This window comes from Lemur catta, chromosome 4 (assembly GCF_020740605.2).
Source record: "Lemur catta isolate mLemCat1 chromosome 4, mLemCat1.pri, whole genome shotgun sequence".
Taxonomy (NCBI): domain Eukaryota; kingdom Metazoa; phylum Chordata; class Mammalia; order Primates; family Lemuridae; genus Lemur; species Lemur catta.
The window spans coordinates 69668787-69685782 of NC_059131.1; the positions used below are offsets into that span (position 1 = coordinate 69668787).

The 16996-nt window shown below is 49.4% G+C and overlaps 1 long non-coding RNA gene across 1 annotated transcript in view; it reads left to right on the top strand.

Annotated features, from left to right (window-relative positions):
• Positions 1-633: 633 nt before the first annotated feature.
• LOC123637180 overlaps positions 634-16996 on the top strand; it is a 58344-nt gene continuing 41981 nt past the window's right edge. The window contains exon 1 of the long non-coding RNA XR_006734762.1: positions 634-999. This is a non-coding gene — a long non-coding RNA (uncharacterized LOC123637180). The remainder of the gene's footprint in view (positions 1000-16996) is intronic.

The window sequence follows — 16996 nt, forward strand, 5'->3', positions numbered from 1 at the left end:
CGGAGCATCACATGTCTTCTGCTCTCTCCCAGTACTTCTCATAATTTAAAAATGCTGGAAGCTGTGGAAGGCTGCCCCGCCCTCTGCATCATTCAAAAGAAAACTGGGAAGCAGAGGCTACTCTCGGTTTTGCACACAAACATTCATCAGCAATTTTTAAAAGTTAGATCGATGTACTTTCATTTAATTCCTTGGGGCTTTTCTATTTGAATCTAGCATATTCTTGAAGTCTGAAAGATGGATAGAAAAGATGCAAGCCACTTAAGCCTACAAACAGGGCACAAACCCACCTAATAAACAGCTTTGAAGAGAGGATGATTTCAGATGCTGTGAATTATTGTATCAGAGGAATGCATGCAGAAGAAAACATGCACTGAAATAGGCATTATCAGGGCAATGTAAACCCAAACGCTTTAATGAATAAGACAATATCTCATTCTTCCCCCTTTCCTGACATGCCTAGAAAAGAGCAAGAATTTCATACGTGAACTTGGAACACGTTGCAGAATTTCCGTGTGTATTTGAAATTCAAATGTACACAAGATTCATGCATTTTAATTTCCAGTTGTTCTCAGGACTCCTAAATAAAGCATTTCCCTTGTGTAGGCGATCCCTGGGTCCCATGAAGGGACAGAGTGTGGGTCTCTTTGCCAGGGTCAGGAAGGCTGTCCTTCCAGGAAGGCTGCAGGGACCCTGGGAACCGCACCAGCCCGGCTCACAAGTATGAAGAGAATGTCGGGAGAGGAAGTGGTGGCTGTGAGTCAGCATGAGTCATCTCGTTCCAATGAGAATGAAGGCTGAGGTGTGCGCCTTTTTTTTTTTTTTTCTGTCTTAATCGTGTGGACATCACTGGGAATGGAGGGAAATAAGTGACTGTATGGTCACTGCTTTTTTAAAGTTTCAAACTGACATTCCAGGCCAGCCGTGCCTGGGCCAATGCCCGTCTTCAGAGCTTCACGGCACAGTTCCCGGGAAGGTGGCGCCACCAGCTTCTCCCTGGTGAGTATGTTTCTGTCATTTTTATGATCATTTCTGCAGTTTGCCTCGGAGTCCGGGCTATGGGCAAGGCTGTTGTGCCCTGGAGTGGACACTGCATTTCGTTCAGACTTGGAAAAGCTGTAGTTTTAGAAAAGTGGCTCCCTCTGCCCCCACCCCCATGGTGACTGCATTTGAGCCTGGCTGTCGGAGGAGTTTCTCAGGCGTTAGTTGTGAGAATGCAGATGCTGGTGGTGCACTGTGCTGTCTTGGGAGAGGTAGCGTTGCTGCTAGGCTGGAAAATAGGCTGCTGGAGACTCCTCTCAAGAAGCCAAAGTGAAATTCAGAGATGGAAGTGGGTGCACTTGTGCTGCCCCAGGGGTGCTGAGGTTGGGTCGGCTTCCGCTTCTCAGAGGTGGAGGAAAGGCAGCCCCTGAGCCATTTCTGGCCGCGTGGTCCCAGCTGCCCAGTTTCAGTGCAAGAAATACAATAGAGAGGCAGCATTTTTTGGCTCCCTTCTCTGAAAGCTCATGAATGATTCTGGGAGCTTATTTTATGTCCTTTCCTTTTCCTTAATGCTGAAAGTCACATTCTGCGATAGAATCTGAAAGAAAATAAAACTACTGGGGACTGGGGCTGGGGGGCTGGGGAGGGTTGAGGATGGGGCCACGGAGCCCTTGAGGCCTGACTTTGATCTTGATAGGTATTTCTCGAGCTGTTACTATTCTGATGAATAGTTTTACTGTCAAGTAAAATACAGGAAACATTTTTTTTTAAATGTCGTTCTAGTTACTGTAAATGAAACGGTTAAAATGTCATAAATACCTTATGATAAACATTTTTCAAATTTGCTTAAAAAGCAGCACATCAGTGGGCAGGGCATGACAGGGAGCTTTTTCAGTATAGTCATTTGAGTGTGTGGGCTTCCTGGGTTAATAATGAGTCAGCACCCAATTTCTAAAATTGGAGCCTCTAAGAGAACTTCAGTCTAGCTCCGAGCACAGCACAGTGGCTGACTGGCCCCCTAGAAAGGTTTGGCTGTTTGAACTTTGGTGAAGATCAACTTTGGATGCCTGCCCTGGGTAGGTAACCGACTCCCAGTTTAGGTCCCAACTGCCCCAGGCGGCGGCTAGGAGTCCCCTGTGCTAAGGGTCTGTCTCCACGTCAGGAACAATGCATTTGGCATCCATCCTTTGGCTGATGCTGGTGACTTTTGGGTTCTGCCTTTAGGGAACAGGTTGAGCATGCAGTCTGTTAAATGAAAAATCCAGCGCTCATTAAGGGCCGGAGGGCCGAAGCTGCGTTTAGTGTCCTATGATGTTCTGCTTACACGTCACCCTTGCTGGGGGATTGGGCGGGAGTGTCAGTCGTGGCATGAACTTCAAAGTTGGCATTCTGCGTGTGACGTGTAGCGTGGGAAGATTAAGTGAGCTTAAAATCAGAAAGCAAGATTCCAAGGAAGAGAACCTCCCCGGAACCTTACTCCTCTTATAAATAAAATGTGATACATGCTGAGAAAAGTTTTAATAAATGAAATAGCTCGGGTGCCGCCTGGTGCAGCCCTGATTGCATCCCTCCCCCATTAGCTCTGTGTGGCCTCCCAGGGTTGTTTTCTGTGTTTAGATAACTCTGGGTGGGGTTCACGTTCTCCGGATCACAGGCCCTGACACACCCTGATGCCACAGAGCTTGGATAGCGCGATTAGAGGGGAGGCTTAGCAGCCAGGCTGACTGCCCCAAATCCTGCGGCTCAGCTTCTCGAAGCCTCGGGCTTCCAGATCATGACACCACCTGCCTCAGCGGGCTGCGGCGAGGACCCAGTGCCTGGAACAGGGTCTGATGTAGAAGGGACCCCACCAATACTAGCTCTGTTGGCTTCTAGTATTTATCTGGTCTCTGCAGGCATCGGGGGCTTGCGGCCCTTGAGTTAGCTCCAGGGCTTTTTCAAGAAAGTTCCTATAGCTCCGATGCAGGCTGCGGTTGTTCCAAGGCTAAGAATCACAGCGTCAAGACAGATGCCAGGCATTTCCAAGGTGGGAGACAAGCCTGTTTGTCTCTCTTGGTGAGTAATTTTTGTAAGTGCTCAGAGAAATGCCCCCTTCGTGGACAAGCGCCTGTAACAGGCACACGCCCCTAGACAGTGCATCAGAGGGCTGTGGACGCTAACTCTCTTGTCCCCACTTCGGAGAAGGCGCCGGTCCTGCACGTGAGCTTATCACTGGGCCCCGTGCCTCTCCTTTCAATCCTCCTGTGAGTGCCGTCGGGAAATGGTTTTGGGGGTGCTGATTTCTATCCTAGACGTTGAGTGTGTTCTTCATGCAGGACTCGGGCAGTTGTGTGGATGCTGGGAGTCGAGTCACTTCTTACCCATGAGAAACAAGCCTGTGGTGCACTGATATTATCATTTTTGTAATCAGGAGAAAGAGTCATTTTAAAAGGCCAGAAATCAGGCCATGTACACACCTGGAAATAGAGCATTGATTAACACGTGATTTGCTGCTGTGTCATGTTTTCCCAATCCCAGAAGGGGCTGCTCCTCGATGAGGAAGCAGGCAGGGGGGAAAGAGGGAAGCAATCTATGGTGAAAGGACATCTATTGCAAAAGAAAATGCTGACGGTTTGGTGACATTGGGGAGTTGGCCAGTGTCCTGTTGTCATGGTGCCCTCGGCCTAGGGACCGGGCTGTGGCTTGCTGGCCCTGGCTGCCACTCTGCACCCCTCCTCAGCACCCGGACCTGGGCTCTCACTACCTCCTGCCCAGACGTTTCCACAGTACGTGTCCCGTGTCCCCACCACCGGTTGCCACGTGGTGAGCTCACGCCTGTGTTGGGCAAGTTACTTAACTTCTTGGTGTCCCACCTTCCTCATTGTGAAGTCAGGATAATAATTGCACCAGTCTTGGGAGTTCTTAGGTAGATTTTATGATTAGTACTCAAGTTACGAGGAGACACAGTAACGATTAAGTACACATTCATTTATTCAGAAATACGACCAGACACCTGGATCCCTCTGCCCCGAGGGCATCCATAAAGAGTTGACTCTCATACCCCCGAAGTGAGACCCCTCCTGCATCATCAGTTACACGGCATGTCTGCATTCATAGGAAATTTATTTATTAGGTAAATGGGCGATCCGCCTGGGTTCTCTCCAGGAAATCCTGGGGTTCTAGATGTCATCATCATCATAGGCATCATGATCATTGTCCTCAACATCATCACAATTGGAACAACTCTGGTTTCATCCAGCCTCAACCATATGGTAGTAACTTTGTGTGCATTTCCTGTAACCTCCACCCGCCTCTCCCCCCTCCACATACCCATCCTGGAAGCTTGGAAGGATGACAGGTTGCTCGACTCACTCAAGGGTCCAGGATTCCTTAGCAATCCTGGCACAGTTCCAAAGAATGCATCGATGGCAGGAGAGCCCCTGCGCTCACTCAGGGCAGGAGAATCAGGACAAGCAGGAGATCAAGAGGGTTCTGCGTGTAATCCAACCAGACTGAGGCCACGGGCCAGAAAGCTCAGGACTGCTGGTCTCAGACCTGCCCCGATGTGGAAGCAGCTGGATTCTGCACTCACGCTTCCTGTCTCAAGCCAGCTACAGTCAACTTCGAGTCATCGAGATTCCGGTTGTTTGAAAATCATCACAGTATAGGGAGATGACTCATATTGAAAAAAAATTAAATAAGATACACTTAAAACTTAAACCAAGGTGAACATAACATGGCCTTTACTTGCCAATTCTAAAGAAAATTCACGATTGTGCAGTGCCTCAGAAACCAGATCCACACACCATTCTGCTAGGTCCAAGAAAAGTACCACTGTGTCCTTTTGATCACTCTGCCTTCTCAGGGATTGACCCGTCAAAGTGAAGCATCAGATACTTTATATGTCTCCGTTGTGAGCGTTTGTTTAAGCTTTGGATGCTGAGAATTGTCTGCACTATGTTTGTCAATTGCAGATGGTGCTAGTTTGTGAGGAGTTGTCCTGCAACTGCCCCTGGTGCCATAATCCAGAGGACTCCTCTGGCCACAGTGCTGTGTGCTGCGCAGTGCTGTGCTTGGCCCCGGGCTGCGGGGCAGGGACTGGGCTCTCTGCAGATTCTGGAAGGTTCTGTTTAAATCACAGAGCTCAAGTGAGGAAAAGCCAACAACAGATCAGAAGGAAGTTGGGCCCCCAGGAAGGAGGAGTGGGAAGGATGGTTGGCTGGTCTCAAAAGATTCCTTCTGATTAAAAAAAATAGATGTTATTGCATTTTGTGTAATATAACCCTCAGAAAAGCTAAGGGTGATGGCAGATCTTATCCATCGTGGTTTTCCTGCTCATCTCTTGCTTTCAGGAGTGATGCCCTGCAAGTGAGGGCTTCTGCTACGGGGGCTTTTAGCCTTTCTCTCCATCCTGTCGTTTTTCAAATTTAAAAATCTTGGAAATTTTGATGATGGCAGAAAATGTATTAACTTAGCTGTTCTCACTGGATAAATCATGTACAGGGTGTAAGACGGATGTATGAGTTTCTATCAATTCAGCTATTAATAGATAAAAGGAAATAGCAGTGGTTCCAAAAAGAGTAGGCTTACTTTCTCTCATCCAGAAAAGGAATTCTCTTCCCTTATCCGTCCTGTTCTCAGACAGGAAGCAGGTTGTCCAGGGCAAGGGTCAATAAGCAGCCGGTTTATTCATCTGCCTGCTCTGCCTTCCTTAGCACTGGCTTCCTTCCTCCAAGTTGTTTTTATGGTTTTAAGAAGGATGCTGGAGCTCCAGCCATCACCTCTGCATTCCAGACAGGAGGAAGGAGGAAAGTGGGAGGAGGAACAAAAAGTTAAACTCTTTTGCAGACCTTTCCTAGAATCCCCAGCTGACCCTTTCAGCCAACATCTTTCACTGGCCACCCTGTCTATAAAGTTGCTAGAGGAGGAAGATGGAGGAGTGAGGCAAGTCCCTGATATGATGCAGAGCAAGGAAAAGCACAGGAGGGGACTTAGGTCCAAGGCAGAATAGCAGCAACACCCTCCCCCTAAAACCCATCACCCCTTCATGAGTCCTTTTGGCCTTGATTGTGCCAGGAGATAGCAGGGGAATGTGACAGTTTCAGTTTCTCTGGCTTTTGATCAGATTGAATTATGTGAATAGACTCCATGTCCTTGGAGCTGAACCTTTTCTAAATATTCTAAGCAAAGAGTCATTTTGCTCTTTGCTGGAAGGTAGCCTAGATTTTGAAGTCAGGTCTGGGCAGTTTCCTCACTGCACCGTTGGGACTGGAAGGGTATGGTCCTGACTCTGGAAAAACTGGCAGAGGGGCAAGGGGTGAGTCATGAACCCAGACATAGCTGAGATTCCTGGTGTGTCCTCCCCGGTGGGGGAAGGGCACTTATGATGGAGTGGGGGAACTTATGACAGCCTTATGTAATTGGGCGTATATCTGTTTCACCAGAAAGACAAAATTAGGAGGGAGCTTGTCTGCCAGTTCACCCCCACATCCTTGGGGCCAAAGAGCCAGCTTGTTGGTTCAAAGCTTGGCTCCTCTGTTTGCCAGCAGTGTGACCTTGGACACTGTCCTTAATTCCTCTGTGTTCCAAGTGCTTCCTTTGAGCAAAATGGATGATGATGGTAGAATCTGCCACATGTGGTTCTGCAAGGAATGAGTGAGGTCACATGTGCAAAGGATTCTGAACAGTGCCTGGCCCCAAGTAAACACTCAATTAACAGAACAGTGTTTGGATTGTCCCTATTATTTTATTGGGTAAGTGAGAAATAGTCGCTAAATGCTTGAATGAAAAAAGAATCTCATTTGATTATAATACAAAAATCAAACAAGCGATTTCTGCCCTTTGGAATATCCTCCTCCAAATTGTTCAAAGTCCTTGAAGCCACAATCTCTTTGGTACCCTTCCTGATGCTTCTGGTGAGAGCCCTGTGGTTATTTCACAAAAGAGACCCTGGTCACAGAGGAGCTAAGTGGTTTGTCCCTGGGTCCACTCACAGGACAGAGAATGCTGTAAAATATGAATCGAGTTGTCTTCAGTACTCTGTGGTAGAGACCGCTAGTTATCCATTCTCTTCTGCTTCCTGTGTTGTCAACAACAAACCCTGTATTGTCAGGGACAGCAATATGCCCCATTAAAAAAATGGTATTTCCTTGGCTCCTTTACAGATAGGTTGGCCAATGAAAGCTGAAGGGGTTAGTTGGGGATTGTAGGAAAACTCTTTATAGGAGCCTAAAATCTAACAGGCTTAACCTTATACCCCCCCACCCCATTTCCCTCCTTCTTCCTGTCTGGAATGCAGAGGTGATGACTGGAGCTCTAGCAGCCTTCTTGAAGCCATAAGACAACTTAGAGGAAGGAAGAAAATGGTAGGATGGTAGAACAGGCAGACAGTCACAGGCCTTTAGTAATCAGGTAATTTTCCTGACTATTTTGGGAGTGGGTTTACCCTGTGTGATGCAGAAGGGAGGTGGGAAAGATATCACTGCTAAAATTCAATCTGTAGGTCAACTAGGAGTGTATGTCAGGGCATCAGGGTCCCCTCTGTGTGGAGCTGCCATTCAGGTCTCTGGTATAGAGGACAAAAGCTCATGACCTTGTGTTGACTCCCAGGGACCCCAGATGCTTTGATCTTCATGGACAGCTTTCTCATGAAAAAGACATAGTATCATTGCCTTGGCAGAAAGATAAATGTCACCCAGGCTGGACTCATTATGATGTATTCATTTTCATTTTTTCATGGTTTTCCTCTAATTTTAAAATAAATCAAAATTAACACATTTTCATGGGCCCCTGAAAGTGTCATGGGCCCCTGAAAGTGTCATGGGCCCCATGCTGTGTGCCCTCTGTGCCCAGGACAGAAGTAGGCCCGGGAAGGCAGAGAGCAGAAGGGCCTTGCCAAGGGGGATGTGGCTGGTCTCTCAGGAGTGGCTTCTGGACTGTGGACCCTCCACAGCCGCACACAGGGAACGTGACCCTAACGCTGGCCTCTGAGGGGGCGGGCGGGTTCGGCTTGCGAGTGTTGCTGCTGAGCTACGACATCCTCAGCACCCGCTGTAGCTGTGGGCCTGACGGGGTGGGTTTCAGAGCAGGCTCGTCTGCCCTGTCTCCATTCGTATGTGATCATCCCGCGTTCCCCTGCGATAATTTGCCATCCTCGCTCAATTTATTTGTTTGGTGGGTGTGGATTGCAGTCTACAATGTTAAGGTATCAAAAATGTGACATTCCTTTATTCTCTAATTCTCTAAATTATATTAATTCTGCTCCAATCTCACCTTGCCCTTACCGCACCCTCTCCACCTGGCTCTTGGAAAATTCAGATTCTGTCATTACTGGGCATCCTTGCTTGCCCCAAGGCTCTGGGTGTCATCAAACAGTCTTGGGCTTAGGTGGTACCAGGAAACCGGGGCTAGGTGCTCACCGTCTGAGGTGGCCGCTACCATTGCCACTTCGGCACCTGGAGACTCAATGTAGGGGGAGCCCCGGGAGCTGCTCCCAGCCTGCTCCAGCCAGGTGGGGACGGGACCTCCCGTGGTCTGTCCTCTGACCATAGGCCCTGCTGGAAATGAGTCCTTGCTCTCTCAGCCACGGCGTGAGCATGTAGCCCAGCAATGTCTGATGGCGTCACCCTCCACACGCCTTGTCCTGCCGGCTGCCGGCCGGACTTCCCCCAGCCTGGGCCAAGAAACAGCAGTGACAGAGAGAAGGCAGAAGCAGAAAACTCTCAGGGGACCTGAGGGGGTGTGGATCACACGGTGTCTCCCCGTGGCTTCCCAAATCCTGTAGGATAGCGCTGTCTAACAGAACCTTTGCAAGGATGGAATGTTCTAGATCTGTGCTGTCCAATGCAAGGGGCACACGCCACACATGGCTGCTGAGTAGGTAAAGTGTGTGGCTGCCATGACTAGGAACTGAATTGAGAATTTCACTTAATTTCTATTAATTTGAACTTCAATGTCCATAGCACACGTGGTGAGTAGCTACCAGGGTGCACAGCACAGATGTGAGCATGGATTCCTGATCTGGGTGGCTCTGAAAGACAGGCCGTCACCCTGGCAAGGTGCAAGGCCGGAATCAAGCCCCTGGGGTTCTGTGGGGCAGGTGGTGGCCCTCGGTGGGTCCTCAGAGGGGTCGGTGACCTCTCCGCAGTGGCGGCCCCTGGGTCCGGAGCCTTGGCCAGTCAGGTGGGCGTCCCTGGCCTCTGGCAGGAGTGGCCACTAGTGGAAACCTCAGTGTCCCCAACTCTGGGGGATAAAACCTCCAGTGGGCTCTCGGGGGCTTGCAAGCCCCGTGGAGGGGCCTGCCCAGGGGGTGCCCCGGCACCAAGGGCACCTCTGCCGGCTGTGCTGAGGGCTCCCCGGGGCCAGGGCCGCAGGCGAGGGTTGCACGCAGCCAGACCGTCCAGCCTGTGGCATTTGTGCGTGAATTTGCCTGCACGGGGATCCACCTCCTTGGTCTTGTTTGTGTAAAGTCACTCCAGGGACTTACTAGATTGGCACAAAGAAGCCTCAGGCTTGGTTCCTGTCCGGGTCCTGCAAATCCCCCAAGCTTGTCTTTTGACTCTTTTTGGTGGAGAAGCGTTAAGCCACGTTCAGGCGCAGCCGACGAGACACACACAGGCTGGGGGAGACGAGCAGATGGGGGCTCCAGGCCTGAGCCCCAGTGCTCATCCCTACCTGCCTCCTCCGTTTGCCTCTCCTCAGTGCACACTGCGTTCTTCTACCTGTGCGGGACTGTGGGCCCAGACTCGGGGCCGTCCCTCCCCAGGAACCACCCTCGAGTTCTGAGATTTTGCACCTGTCTCCCTGCCAGGCACAGCGCTGTTTGCTCTGGTTTGGTGAACCCTCTGTCCTCGGGAAGGCCGTGAGGCACAGTGACGAAGCCACCACCTGGGCTGAGCCTCAGCTCTGCCAGAGACCCACTGCACACCTACTGGCCTCAGTTTCCTAATCTGTAAAATAGGAGTACGGGAACAATTACCACAGAGGGTCATTCTGAGGATGAAAAGAGTCATTGCATGAAAAATTCTTAGGAAAGTGCCACATATAGTAGGATAGTAGGTATTCACTAGCATCAGCTATTCTTGCTGGAATTAGTGCCTTTTTGCTGTTTATTTCCGACCACAGGAGCCTTTTTCTGGGCCCCAGATCTGCATCCCGGCAATGATCTAGCTACTACAACTGTGGCACCCAAGGAATTCCATGATGAGGCTCTGAGTTTCATTTGCTTTTGCCCAGGGATGTCATTAGCTGTACAGTACTGGACATCTAGAGGAAACAGATACAATGTCCATGTGTTTAGCTCTTCATTCATCCATCCATTCAACAAATGTTTACTGGGACCTGCGGGGACAGGTGATGGGCAGATGTGGCTGTGAGAAGGGCTGTTAGCAGAGGGGCCTCCCACGTGTGGGTGGTCTGACGGCCACTCTGCTGGGAACACATCTGAGCAGAGAGAGAGAGGAGTGAGGTGTGTATATCTGTGTGTTCGTTTGTTTTCCCATGTGGATATGGCACCCAGTGTGGGGACATGAAGAGGGAACCAGCGAGGCTCTGGGGAAGTCAATAGCTGGCATGACATCCGTCCGGGCGGCAGAGTCCCCGGGCCGACCCCTAGCTTCCTCTTGCCAGCTGTGTGGCCGTGAGGGAGTCTCGGGTCCTATTCCACCTTCTGTAAGGCCTGGGTGAGGTGACCCACAATGGCCGATGCTCAGCAATCCAGCTTGGAGTCCTTGTCATCACTTACACACTCCTCACTTTGAATCAGGGATTCTGAGCGTGAAGGGCACGTCCCACCATGGAAGCTCCCCGCTAGGAGCCCCCACAGGGGCTGTCTGATCCCCACATAAGCCTTTCCCTCCCTCCAGAGACAGCCCAGCCTGTTGCTGCAAGTGCCCTTGGAAAAGACGGTCCATAACCCATCCCAAGCCTGGGTTCTCACATGTCCACATTTTGGACCTACCTCTGCCCCCTGAAGCCACTTAATCACAGCCACGATCAGCATGATGGTCATAACTCACACGTCCCCCAACACTCGTCCAGCACTTACTCTGTCTCAGAAACTGTTGAGTTAAGAGGCCTGTGGCACTGCACTAGAGACTGTCTTCAAGGCTGTCCGTGTTCCAACACTCTTGGGCACCCCACCGAATACGAATAGCTCCCCTTGCTGCACAAGTTTCACCGACGGGGGTGAAAGGGACTGTGCAACACATCACACAATCGAATGTGTGATAATGATCCCAGGGACAAAGGGAGCCGGTAGGGATGGCTTGACATCTGTGGGCCTTGTTCTGAAGGGCGCTTGTCCTCCTCCGCTGTTCTCTGTTCCCTCCATCCTCAAGCACAGGGAGCTTCTCGCAAGGCCAGCTAACTCTAGGGCAGCCGTTAACGAGACACTAGCGGCAGGTTACCTTCCACATCCAGAGCGTTTGAGTGCCTGGTTGTCAGGATTGTTGTTTCAGTTGTTTATACCTAGTCACATCCTCAGTTTGTGGGGTGGATGCATTTGGTTCCGTTCAGACAAGCCCTTCAAGCTGGCGCTGCTGAGCCAGGCCTGACATGCACATGGCTCATCTCACCCCCAAGCGCGGTGGCTTTGAAGTCCCCAGAAGCCTGCTCAGAGCCCTGCAGGCGGAGGGGAGAGGGGAGGCAGAGAGTGAGTGCAGACTGCCACCCAGCAGCAGCGGAGGCGACTGCACACCAGAGGTTTCCGGTAGGGAGATGACTCGTCCACAGCGACTGTCTCACCTGTCCAACATGTGCGTCATCTGCTGTGTTCACCGACTGGGTTCGTCATAGGGGACTCGGACAGAACAGGAGCAGCCACTGGAAGGGGGGACAAATGCTGCCCCCCAGTCTGCGCACGGCCTTTCCCGTAACGCAGCCCCTCTCATCTCAGCGCATCCTCTCCTCCGTAGTTTGTAATGTTTTTGCCAAAGCTGCTAGAATCTTCTAACTCTGCTTCCTACCATTCTCTGTGAAAATTAAAAGTCATTGGCAGGCAGTGGACATCTTACTGAAATAGAAATTGTTCTTCATATTTCAGAAAATAGAGAGTCTCAGAGTGACCTGAGAAAACTGATTCAAAAGGTCATTCCAATTTCTCAGTCCTCTACTGGTGGAAAAGTGGAACCTTTTATTCTCATGTTTGAGGTTTTAACATAGATCTCACCCAGAACTTAGGAGAGATCAGCCTCACTGCTTAGCCTGTATGTAGTGAATTAACTCAATTTTGAAAGGGCTTCCTGGCAGCAGCGAAAGGGGATGGAGGAGCTATATTTATGGGGCGCCTTCAATGGGCCAGGTGTATGTGTCTATTAGCTTGTTTAAACTCCATGTCCATTCCATGGGGGTTTGGCACTATTGACCCACGTTGCAGATGAGCAAATTGAGGCTCTTGAGGGTTTGAGGGTCCACAGCCTGAGGTAGAGCTGGAATTCCCAGCTCCACCCAAGGCAGCACAAATCTCCATTGGACTGCACACATGCAGCTCTGCTGGATCCTGTTTGCCAAGACCACATGCAGATCAGGATCCTGCAGCTAAGTTATTTCCAGGGGAAGACACCTTCCTTTGTAATCCCTGCCCAAGCAGTTCTCCCATGGCCTCAAGGAGTCCCCCCAGAAGCTCTGCAACGAGCCCTGCGGAGCACCCTCCTGCCAGGGCAGACACTGCCACCTACTCACCTGGCAAGGGGCTCTCCCGGCAGGTGCTGCCGACCTCCTTCAGCTGAAGCTTCTGAGCATCTCTTGAGATGAGCATCCAGAACGTCTCTTTTAACCTGCAAATGCGGTGAATGAGGGAAGGAAATATCCAGCTTTCATTTTTCTGAATAGGGTTCACAAATGAAGCTCTATAATGAGTTGTCCACTGAGAAGCACACGCCCACTCCAGTCTTCCATCCAGTTCCCCCATCACCCTTTTCTTGGCTTCTTATATATCCCTGCAGAGTTTCTTTGTGCAAATACAATGCAAGCAAAGAGGACCGGGTGTTTTTCTTTTATCCCTTATTTTTCACAAAAGCTATCATGATGATTTTTTAATATTAAACTTTTTTTTAATTTTAAACTTTTGTAATATTTTTAATGGGTGGATGGAGGGGGCAGGCCCTTGCACATGGGGGAGGCACCGTGTGTGGTCTCCTCTCCCCAGCGAAGCTCCAGGCTCAGCAGCGGTTCCTAGATGAGCTCCCGGGGAGCCGGGACTCTGTTCCCCAGGGTGACAGTCTGGCAGCCAGAAATGAGAGCAGGGACTTGGACACTGTGGGCTTCATAAGGGTAACCTTGACACCAAATTCTATTTACAAAACAGAGGGATGAAGAAACAGAGATTGGGTCTTCGAAAGAATTAATCTCAGAATTTTTTAATTTAATTTTTTTCAGTTTATATTTTTTCCAAAGACTCTTTAAAGTCAAGAATTTTTTAAAAGAAACCTAGTGAAAGCAAGTGCTCTCTCTGTGGCACCACAAGTAGTCGAGGCTGACTTTTTACAAAGACCCTCCTCTGGGCCAGGTTTTGTGTTAAGTATTTCACACACTCTAACTCCCTTAATAACCCTAAGTGATTATCCCCATTTCTTAGACGGGAAGCAGAACCTGAGGCCACCCAGCTGACAAGTGGGGGAGCCAGAGTTCCAGCCAAGGCAGTCACTAGGCCACCTGCTGCCTGCCCCAGCAGGGACAGAGCAGGCAGCACCCCCCCCCCAGGAGTGCATGGACAGCTGCCCCCACAGGAGCCGCCCTGGGGCCCAAGGGACTTCCTGGAGTTTACCCGCAGAGCACCGTGGGGTTAGTCTGAAAGCGCAGAGCCAGGAGGCCCAGGGTGGCTGGACATCTTTGGGAGGTGAGCTTCCTAGGGAGTGAGCTTCCTGGGGAGTGCCGTTTCGGCAGCAGGAGGATCTCGAGCTCCCGGCTTTCAGCAACCTTTAATTTGACTCTTTCTGAGCATAGCCATGGATGCTGGTGGAAAGAAAGCAAAGGCCTGCGCTTAGTGGGAAGACAGCTCGCTTTCAGAGGAACGCATTTGGGGGCAGAGGACTGGTAGAGGAAACGACAAAGAAAGTGAGTGGGAGTCCAGACGTGTGTGAATCATCCTCTAGGGCCCCTGGGTGTGTTATGGGTTAACTTGTGTCTCTCCAAATTCACATGTTGAGTCCTGGCCCCCAGCAGCTTAGAATGTGACCTTATTTGGAAATAGGGTCATTGCAGATGTAATTAGTTCAGATGAGGTCATACTAGAGTAGGGTGGGTCCCTAATCCAATATGACTGGCGTCCTTATAAAAAGGGGAAATTTAGTGACAGACACACACGCAGGGAGTGTGCCATGTGAAGCTTGGAGTTAAGCAGCCACAAGCCAAGGACCTACCAGAAGCTGGGAGAGAGGCTTGGAACAGATCCTTCCCTGAGGAGGGAACGTGGCCCTGCTGACACTTTGATCCCAGAACTGTAGCCTGCAGAACCGTGAGCCGATATATTCCTGTTGTTGAAGCCACATTATCTGTGCTGCTTTATCACGGCGGCCCTGGGAGACTAACACAGCGTGCATCCTTGCAGATGTCGAAGGAGGCTCCTTGGAGCAGGGCCCCGAGTCCCAGGTCAGCTCAGTGTGGATTAGCTACTCAAGAGACATCTGCTGGTAATGGATGATCGACCAACCTGTAAGCAGAAAATCATTTTTTATTTAAGCGAAGACAGTGTTCTCACTTTGTTTTAACTTTTCCTGAGTTGCAGAAAATTGGAGATTAAAAAACAAAATCTAGTCTTTACATTTGCTCAAAAAAAAAAAAAAGAAGAAGAAGAAAGGCTTGTTTCATCTTTCTATGTGATGTGATCCATGCTCTGGTGGGCTACAGAGTGTTCCTGTGCAGGGACTGTCTGGGACTCCCACGCCCAGGGCCGGTGGTTGAGCCATGGCCCCCGCGTGAGCAGGACAGCACAGTCTAACCTCACTCTGAGAACCTCGCCCGACAGGAGGACCTTTCACCCACATTGCCATTTTCCTGCTTCTTTTCTTCCCTCTGAAGTTCACACGCATCACTCCAAATTGCAATTTGCAGAGCCAGGACAGGGAAGCTCCCAAGTGGCTGCAAAGTCACATTTTTCTGCAGGAACTATTTGCTTTGCTTCCTAGTTATTGAATAAGGGTAACTGTGAACCTAGCAGAAGCATGGGTTCAACAAGCAGTTCAGAAAAACAGGAACCATCAATTCATGAGAAATTCAAGAAAAAAATAGTTTAAAGAACTGAGAAGTTGCCACATTATAGTGAAAGATGTCAGGTTTTGGAAATGACAAAAACGAGCAATTTTCACCTCGAAAACCCAGTGGAGTCAGTTACACAAGACATAACCGCACACAAACACGGCATTTCTTATAATATAGTAGCATTTACAGTCAAGAAGCTTCTTTCAGAGTATTTCATGGAAAGTTATTTTAGGAGCAAGGGTAGCCTTAAGCAATGAGTATTTGTCAAGAGAGTGAAACTTTGACTTCAAAGTCAGAGGCGGAGGAGAGAGGACTCAGATCTGGAGGCGACCTGCAGGGTGGGTGCCCACACACAGCGCCCCAGCTGCGTGCGTCCCGGGCCGCGCTGGGCGGGCCACGGGGGAGGTCCACGCCTCCCTGCCCATCTCAGAAACGTGACCACGCAGCTCGGACTCCGGCCAGGACACCCTGTGGCCGGACAGGGGATGCATCCACCACAGGGCCCCCAGGTCACCGCAGTTTGCTCTAAGTGGCAGCTTTTAAATTTTTAAACAATCCTCTAATTGTAAAATTGAGGGCATCATTTGAAGCAACCAGAAACCATGTAAAAAATACTTTGGAAATGACAAAAACGAGCAATTTTCACCTGCAGGATGTGAATGCCCTGTTACTTTAAGGGAACATCTGAAGAAAATATTCAGGCACCAGGCGAAAGACGGCTTGAGGACAGAGTTGCCCGCGAGCGTTGACAGCACTAGGACGGAGAAGCGGCTCTGCTGGCATCCGGGTGGCAGCGCCTGTCATGACGCCAGGTGCAGGGATTTGGAAGGAAAGACAAGGAAAATACTACCCACATTCCCATCGCTAGAGCTGCCTGCTGCTCCCCGTCAGGCAGGTTTCCTTGCAGGCCTCGCGCTCCCTGAACGTGTGATAACTGCATAAGTAATCTCGCACCTAATTAATCTCCTTTAACATTTAGAACAACATATTTGTTAGGATAACACAATAAGCATACAGAGTTACTCAGCATAATACTATGTAGGATGATTTCTGTAGCCACCTTACTTTGTAGTTGTGCCCTGCTGGTCTCTTTTCAGAAAAACTCTGCCTTTAAGGGGTGTCCCTAAAATGTGCGCTCTCTGCTGAAGAGTTTTATGTCAAAGACCCCATAAAATTTAAGCTATGCACTGTAAGAAAAAAGTAAGGGTTTAAACTCAGCATCCAGAAATAATAATCTGGAAAAATACATACATACACACATATATATCTGAGCTCGCAGATTGTTCTGGGGAGATTTGGTTTAAACGAAAAGGCCTACAGCCTACCAACTGCTCTTTTGCAAATTGCTGCTCAGATTCTTTGCCCACTTTTTCCCTCCTTCCTTCCCTCCCATTCTCCCTTCCTCCCTTCCTTTTCTCTTATTCTTCTGTAGGGGCTCTTCTACTATCCTGGACTCCAAACTTTGATATATATGATGCCATTATTTTCTCCTAGCCTGTCTTTTTACTTTCTTCACTGTGTCTTTTATATAACAGAAATATTTAATTTTTAAGCAATTCTGATTTTCCTTTTGATACCCAGGTTTTTATCTTGCTTAGAAAGTCTCTTCTTATCCTTAGAGTACAAAAATACCCTCACTTTTTTTCCTTCTGACACATTATTGTTTTATTTTTGAAGTTTAAAATATCAAATCCATTAGAATTTATTTTTGTTTATCATTTGAAATAAAGACGGGGGTCTAAATTTTCTCTAAATGGACAGCAAATTTTTTTTTTTTTTTTTTTTTTTTTGAGACAGAGTCTCGCTCTGTTGCCCGGGCTAGAGTGAGTGCCATGTCGTC